This window comes from Anas acuta, chromosome W, assembly GCF_963932015.1.
Source record: "Anas acuta chromosome W, bAnaAcu1.1, whole genome shotgun sequence".
NCBI classification, from domain to species: Eukaryota; Metazoa; Chordata; class Aves; order Anseriformes; family Anatidae; genus Anas; species Anas acuta.
Window position 1 is genome coordinate 30,043,250 of NC_089016.1, and position 7,744 is coordinate 30,050,993.

General features: G+C 48.4%; 3 long non-coding RNA genes across 4 annotated transcripts; all 3 read left to right on the top strand.

Moving 5' to 3' along the window:
* Positions 1-257: 257 nt before the first annotated feature.
* Positions 258-2,029, top strand: LOC137847186 (uncharacterized). Its single transcript, XR_011090842.1, has 3 exons — positions 258-864; positions 1,035-1,087; positions 1,473-2,029. It is a non-coding gene; the product is annotated as an uncharacterized lncRNA (long non-coding RNA).
* Positions 2,030-3,497: 1,468 nt separating this feature from the next.
* On the top strand, positions 3,498-4,798 carry LOC137847183 (uncharacterized). The gene is made up of 3 exons (XR_011090839.1): positions 3,498-3,935; positions 4,380-4,442; positions 4,602-4,798. It is a non-coding gene; the product is annotated as an uncharacterized lncRNA (long non-coding RNA).
* Positions 4,799-5,570: 772 nt separating this feature from the next.
* LOC137847257 (uncharacterized) lies at positions 5,571-7,506 on the top strand. Of its 2 annotated transcripts, none has more exons than XR_011090891.1 (3): positions 5,571-6,855; positions 6,981-7,033; positions 7,411-7,506. It is a non-coding gene; the product is annotated as an uncharacterized lncRNA (long non-coding RNA). The 2 variants fall into 2 exon arrangements; XR_011090890.1 differs by having other exon boundaries at positions 6,181-6,810.
* Positions 7,507-7,744: the final 238 nt, after the last annotated feature.

Consider the following 7,744-nt stretch of genomic DNA (forward strand, 5'->3'; position numbering starts at 1 on the left):
TGACTAGACAGGGGACTTGGTAGCAGTGCTGAAGGGCCTCAATGCTTGTTTTGCCATCGTGATTCTGATTCGAGCACTTCTTGTCTTGCAGTCGCTGCTTGAACTGCAGATCTGTTTCAGGTCTTGTGCATCATATTCGGTTTGAGATCGCGTCTGTTTCCATCCTCACTCTTGCAGAAGTCATCTGGGCCACATCAGGAGCTCTTGCTTGGGAATCGAATTCCTAAGTGTGTTCTTAGGGGGTTTTCACTCCCCATCCTTCCGGTCTCTTGTCTTGAAGGCAGGCTTTTTAGGCCTCCATCATCCCAGTTCTGGAAGCTGCTTCCAGTCGCGTGTCGTGACATTTGAGTCTCTGGTAGGGTCTGGTGCAGAGCACCTGTATCTGACTTGCTGTTGCCATAGGGCTTTCCTTTTGGGGGTCACTTTTTCTTGCGCCATGTGTTGTGTGTTTTGTTTGTAGTGTTTGTGGTGTGCCTGTGTGTGTATGTGTTTGGTCTGGAGCTGTCCTGCCTGGCAGTTAGTGATGACAGCTAACATGGCATTGCATGGGTGTACTAATACATTGTCTGGACTGTTTTGGCGAAGACATCCGGTCTGCCTCTGGGCACGTACTGAAGGGCAGCTGGCACAGTCATCTCTGTGGTGTTTGGCAGATGTTGGGCGTGGGAGATTTGAGCTGCTTGCGAGCAGCTGCTCGCATAGCACTGGAACGGTGTGCTTGAGGAGGTCTGTCGAATCTTGAAAGCTTACAGATATGGGGTTTTGAAACTTTTATTTTTATTTCTATGCTGTCCCCAGTAGAGCGTAAACCTTTGGAGGAACCTGTCACAGGAAAGAGCTCCTTCTGGAACTGTTCAGCACTCGGTAGGCAGCTCGGTGACTGGCTTGATCTACTTCTGAGGTGCTGAGGTATGGGGGCTTCTGTTTTGAAACGATAATATTGTAAATGGGGTCCCTTTGTGTTGTTGAGCGATGGGTGCTAATGCTAGCAGCTGAATGATTGATTCTCTTGTGACTGTTTTCATTTGTTAAAGCTGAAACACAGTGTACGACACGGGACTTGACGACCAGAGCTGCTTTTGGCAAGGTGAGTAATGAACAGCTATAGAAGGTAATTTAGTGGTGCAGTTTTCACTGCAGTCACTTAACTACACCAAGTACAGTAAAAATCCTGTTTATATTTCAGGGGTGTTCTAGCTGGCCTAAGAGAGCAGATGGAAGCATCTTCCTCGAGGGCAGGTGAGGGCGCCGAGGTAAGGGAGCAGATGAGAGTAACTGTCCCAGCTGTGCTGTGGCTTTGGATGCTGCTTCAGCCTATGCTTTTGTTTCTCTTTTGCAGGTGTCTCGCACAGGCTGAGTGGGGCCAAGCTGCACTCTGAAGAGCAGCACGAGAAGGGCGGGCTGGTTGTGAGCTGGATTGGAGCAGAACTGCCAAGTAGCATGAGGTGAGTGCGAAGGGTCTTGCTTTGCAGGTGCCATGGCAGGCTCTCCACAGAAGCGGTTGAGGATTTGAGAAGAGGTTGCGGATGATCAAGGAGCGACACGTGCAGGGATGGCTTGAAAACGGTATGGCCGCTTTCTCTTCTGTTTATCAGGTGTCCCAGGCAACGTGGGCTGTGATGTTAGTCTTCAGAATCGGAACAAAGCGGGTGCTGATGGCTGTCTTCTTTGGTAGGCAAGGAGGTGCCCAAAGCCCTGTCTTGTGTAGCCTGAGCACGCCTCGCTGAGTATGAAGCTTGATTTCCAGCAGTTCTGAAAACTGTGTTGAGGCTGAAATGCTGTTTCTGTGTTTGGGTTGGGCTTGTACCTTGGTGAGTGTAGGGATGGGTTTTAATTTGGTGCAGTGGAGGGCCTGGCCCCAGTGTCCTGTAGTGTGTTTTGACCCGTGAGCATAGCCTTTTGGTTTTCAGATAGCCTACTGAAGTAAGTGATTTTTCCTGTGAGTGGAATGGAATTGAATTCTTCTTTGGCGCATAATCTGTTCTGCTCCTAGAGTTTTCTTCCTGCGTAAATACAAGTCTGCGCTAAATCCGGCTGAAAAAGCTTCATTTACTTGCGTGGTAGTATTGTCCTTTCAGTATTCAAAGCTGCAGCAAAAGCATGGGGATTTTTGTTTCTAGAAACACCCCAGTTCTCCTGTCTGCACTCTGCATGCTGTTGAGCTAAGCCTTATAAGGAAGTTAATAAAACCACAGCTGCTGCTGCTCCTCTTTCTGCTTTTTTATGCTTTCCCCCTGCACTTTCCCAGGTGATTGGCTTCAGGTTCCAGGTGGGACCTAATGGTAACTGAGTTGAAGGTATGCCATCAGAGAGCTCCTTCTGCCTGGGCTGCTTTTTGTGGTAAGTGCTTTGTTTTTCCTTCAGTCTTTTGGAGGGTTCTTTAGGTGGGTCAGATTCTATGGACTGATGCATTTTGAAGTCGAAACCGGTACTCCTATCTTTTTGAGGTGAAAACTGGTAGGATCCGTCATAGTAAAGGAATCTAGTAGTAGGCGCCTGTATTGCACGCAGCTCTTCCTCAGGTGAGTAGTTGTTATGGCAGTTTTACGGATAGTATGGTGATGTTACTTTGTGTGTTTGCTCTGTGGTTCTGGGTCCCTTCTGATTTTTGCAGAATTACGGGGCTTTCTGTGAGCCTTTAAATCTATGTCAAATCTTATCAAAGTCATAACCTCGCTGTCAAAGTGATGCAGCAGGGTTTAGGAGAAATGTATGATGGAGGCTGCCTGTGTGAGCGTGTATCTGAAAATGGCAGCAGTGGGCACGTAAGGGGTAGTCTGTTTCAAGTTTAGGGACAGTTTGTTATATTTCTGGAGCTTTTGCCTGTGTGTTTTCTGTCTGTCGAGTGTTTAGACCTTGCAGCCTTTTAGTCTTGATGTCCTTGAATTGACATATTAGAAGTATGTTTATTAGGTGTTTCCAGGTAGTTGTTTTTGGGAAACAGTGGGGTAATGTCTCTTGACCGCATAAGTGCAGTAGTGCCTGGAGAGTGAGCAGGCTCACCTTCTTCCTCTCTGCAGAATAAGTCCGCCCGGGCCCATTTCGGCGCGGCGCCGCCCGGGCCCATTTCGGCGCGGCGCCGCCCGGGCCCATTTGTCCTGTGGAGCTACTGAGCAGCTGAGGTAAAGGAGTTTTGAACAGAGAGGTATTGCACAGTAGCATGTTGCATCAGTAGTAGTGAGCGTTGCCCAAGAGGTGGGTATCAGGGCTGGCGTGCTAGTGAATGCTGGTTCTCTGTTTTTGCAAGTGATGATGAACCTGTTTGACTTAATTCTATTTGAAAAAGTTCCAGTTACTGGCCTGGTCGTGTCGTCCTTTCAATGTTAAAAACTGCAGCAAAAGCATGGGGATTGTTGCTTCTAGAAACACCACAGGTCACCTGTCTGCTCTCTGCATGTTTTTCAAGTAAAGCAGATCTTAAAATAAAATAAAATAGTAATGAAAAAAATAGAGCAGCAGCAGCAGCTGTTTTTCTTTCTTTCTACTTCCTTGTGCTTTGCCCCTCCCCTTTTCCAGGTGATTGGGTTTGGGTGCTGGGCGGGGCCGAATGCTATATGAGCCCCAGGCATGCTATCAGAGAGCTCCTTCTGCCTGGGCTGCTCCTTGGGGTAAGTGCTTTGTTTTTCCTTTAGTCAGTTGCAGGGTTCTCTAGGCAGGCTGGAGTTTATAGATTTCTAGAATTTTTAAGTGCTTGGAATTCACTTAGGAGAGGGATGTTTAATAGAGGTTTCTGGCTCACTGTTTTTTGGTGTGGTGGGTTGCTCTTCTGTTTTTGAGCTAAATTTATTCTCTAGATGCATAGACCTACTTCTGTAATTTTCCAGAGGACTAAAACCAGCTGCATTTCATGCTACATGTGGCTTGGCAGGGTAGATGCAGCATTGCCAAGAGACTGAGCAGGGTTGTATCAGAGTCACCTCTTTCATCTGCAAAGGGTAAGTTTGATTACCCCTGCCGAGGCTGCTGTGTGTGCATGTCTTTTTGGCATTTGTGGAGCTCAGTTGTTTTTTGTGTGTGTATGTTTTAACTTTCTGTTTTTCTGAGCAGTAGATAGTGTGTTTGCTGAGTGTGGTTGGCAGGAGGAGGTGGGGAGCTCCTCAGGACTGGTAGGTTTGGTTTCTCGGAGAGTACGGCAGCCTTCCTGTGTGATGCGACTGATTGTTGGGTGGGAACGTTCCAGCTTGTGTGTCTTAGGCAATGTAGCCTGTGTAGTGTGTGTTGTGTGGCCTGGGCAGATTTTGCTGTGGTGCTGTGAGTGAAGAATCTGAGTTAGAGGTGGTGAGCAGCTGAAGTACCGGAGCTGGGAAGAGAGAGGCATTGCAGCAGGTACGCTGTGGCTGTGAGGTGCCTCAGAGTGTGCTTTTCCCTTGTCTATGCAGGTGCTTTGTGTGCAGTCGTGGACAGGGAAGGGATATCCTCGTGTGATGGAGCTCTGAGGGAAGGTGAGTGTTGCCAGCCTGGTCATGCCTTATCCGAAGCGAAGTGAAGACGCTCAGGTGTTTCCCTGTGAGGGTCTGAGGTGAGACTGTTTGGGATAGAGGAGCAGCGTGGCAGGTGGGTGCTTGCAAGCACAGTGTCGTTTTGTCCTTTTGTGTTCCCAGGTGTTGTGGATGATGGTGGCCGCTCCTTTCAAGCTTGGACCTAATTTGCAGGTCCAGAGGCAAGTGGAGTGCTGTTTTGAAAGGGTAAAAGTAAAGCTGGGGTCGCTTATGTTGTTGAGGGATGGGTGCTACTACTACTGGCAGCTGAATGTTTATCTTCTGCCTGTGTCTTTCCTTTGTTCAGGTTGAAATGCAGTGCGCAGTGCAGGACGTCTCGACCCGAGCTGCCTCTGCAGTGACTCTGGTGCGTGATGAGCAGAGGTAACTGTTGTTTTTGGGGTGTGGTTGTCACTGCAGTTATTTTCCTACGTCCAATAGAGTAAAACTCCAGTTTGCCTTTTAGAGGTGCTATAAGTGGGTAAGGAGAAGAGATGGAAGCATGTGCCACGTGGGGCAGGCAAGCGGCTGAGGTACAGGAGGGGATGAGAGTATGTGATTTTTTTCTGGGGATGGAATGGAATTAATTTTGTTGGTGTATAATCTGTTCTGCTCCTAGATTTTTCTTTCAATGCAAATAAAAGTATGAGCTAATTCCAGTTAAGAAAGTTCCAGTTACTTGCTGGGTCGTATTGTCCTTTTAATATTCAAAGCTGCCGCAAAAGCATGGGGATTGTTTCTTCTAGGTACTCCCCAGTTCTCGTTTGCATTCTGCATGCTGTTGAGCTAAAGCAGATTTAAAAAAAAAAATAAAAAAAAAAATACAAGAAACACACACACAAACAACAACAACAAGAAACCACGATTGGGTTATTTGTTCTGAATGCAACTATCATTTAATCCCTTTGTTGTCCCAGGTGGTGTGGATGATACTGGCTGCACTGTTGGAGCTTGGACTCGGAGAGGAACACGTGAGCACAATCGTACGTTGCATCAGCAGTAGTCAGCATTGTGGAGAAGGTGAGCAATGGGGCTGGCGTGCTAGTGAATGCTCTTTCTCTGTTTTTGCAGCTGATGATGAGCCTTCAGTTGACTAAGATGACAAACGGTGCCTGTGCATTTCTTGAGGCGGAGGAACTTTACCATGCAGCAGCCTGAGAGCTAAGTTGGGGGGCGCCTGGTATTTGCATATCTGGGGTGGCTAATGGGAGCTGGGAGCCAGAGCAGCGTGGTGCCTGCTGGCTGAATATACTTGGTGCCGCTGTGAGGGTGGTTGAGGCTGGGTCACGTTCAGGGTGCTTGTGGCTGGGTCACCAGGCTAATAGAAGAGGCAGGATTATTTTGTAGTGTGAGTGCGTGCGCCAGGCAGGACAGTTTCCTTCTGTTCGTCTGTCTTGTAGTGTTGCTTCTACAACGTCTGTTCTGTGCTTCTCAGGTCTTGATATCCTCCTAACTTTTTACACCGGACTGACTAGACAGGGGACTTGGTAGCGGTGCTGAAGGGCCTCAATGCTTGTTTTGTCATCGTGATTCTGATTCGAGCACTTCTTGTCTTGCAGTCGCTGCTTGAACTGCAGATCTGTTTCAGGTCTTGTGCATCATATTCGGTTTGAGATCGCGTCTGTTTCCATCCTCACTCTTGCAGAAGTCATCTGGGCCACATCAGGAGCTCTTGCTTGGGAATCGAATTCCTAAGTGTGTTCTTAGGGGGTTTTCACTCCCCATCCTTCCGGTCTCTTGTCTTGAAGGCAGGCTTTTTAGGCCTCCATCATCCCAGTTCTGGAAGCTGCTTCCAGTCGCGTGTCGTGACATTTGAGTCTCTGGTAGGGTCTGGTGCAGAGCACCTGTATCTGACTTGCTGTTGCCATAGGGCTTTCCTTTTGGGGGTCACTTTTTCTTGCGCCATGTGTTGTGTGTTTTGTTTGTAGTGTTTGTGGTGTGCCTGTGTGTGTATGTGTTTGGTCTGGAGCTGTCCTGCCTGGCAGTTAGTGATGACAGCTAACATGGCATTGCATGGGTGTACTAATACATTGTCTGGACTGTTTTGGCGAAGACATCCGGTCTGCCTCTGGGCACGTACTGAAGGGCAGCTGGCACAGTCATCTCTGTGGTGTTTGGCAGATGTTGGGCGTGGGAGATTTGAGCTGCTTGCGAGCAGCTGCTCGCATAGCACTGGAACGGTGTGCTTGAGGAGGTCTGTCGAATCTTGAAAGCTTACAGATATGGGGTTTTGAAACTTTTATTTTTATTTCTATGCTGTCCCCAGTAGAGCGTAAACCTTTGGAGGAACCTGTCACAGGAAAGAGCTCCTTCTGGAACTGTTCAGCACTCGGTAGGCAGCTCGGTGACTGGCTTGATCTACTTCTGAGGTGCTGAGGTATGGGGGCTTCTGTTTTGAAACGATAATATTGTAAATGGGGTCCCTTTGTGTTGTTGAGCGATGGGTGCTAATGCTAGCAGCTGAATGATTGATTCTCTTGTGACTGTTTTCATTTGTTAAAGCTGAAACACAGTGTACGACACGGGACTTGACGACCAGAGCTGCTTTTGGCAAGGTGAGTAATGAACAGCTATAGAAGGTAATTTAGTGGTGCAGTTTTCACTGCAGTCACTTAACTACACCAAGTACAGTAAAAATCCTGTTTATATTTCAGGGGTGTTCTAGCTGGCTTAAGAGAGCAGATGGAAGCATCTGCCTTGAGGGGAGGTGAGGGCGCAGCTGAGAGTAACTGTCCCAGCTGTGCAGTGGCTTTGGATGCTGCTTCAGCCTATGCTTTTGTTTGTCTTTTGCAGGTGTCTCGCACAGGCTGAGTGGGGCCAAGCTGCACTCTGAAGAGCAGCACGAGAAGGGCGGGCTGGTTGTGAGCTGGATTGGAGCAGAACAGCCAAGTAGCACGAGGTGAGTGCGAAGGGTATCCATCTTGCTTTGCAGGTGCCATGGCAGGCTCTCCACAGAAGCGGTTGAGGATTTGAGAAGAGGTTGCGGATGATCAAGGAGCGACACGTGCAGGGATGGCTTGAAAACGGTATGACCGCTTTCTCTTCTGTTTATCAGGTGTCCCAGGCAACGTGGGCTGTGATGTTAGTGTTCAGAATCGGAACAAAGCAGGTGCTGAAATGCTGTGTCTGTTTTTTTTGTGTTGGGGTTGCACCTTGGTGAGTGTAGGGATGGGTTTTAAGTGGGTGCAGCGGAGGGCCTGGCCCCAGTGTCCTGTAGTGTGTTTTGACCCATCAGCATAGCCTTTTGGTTCTCAGGTAGCCTACTA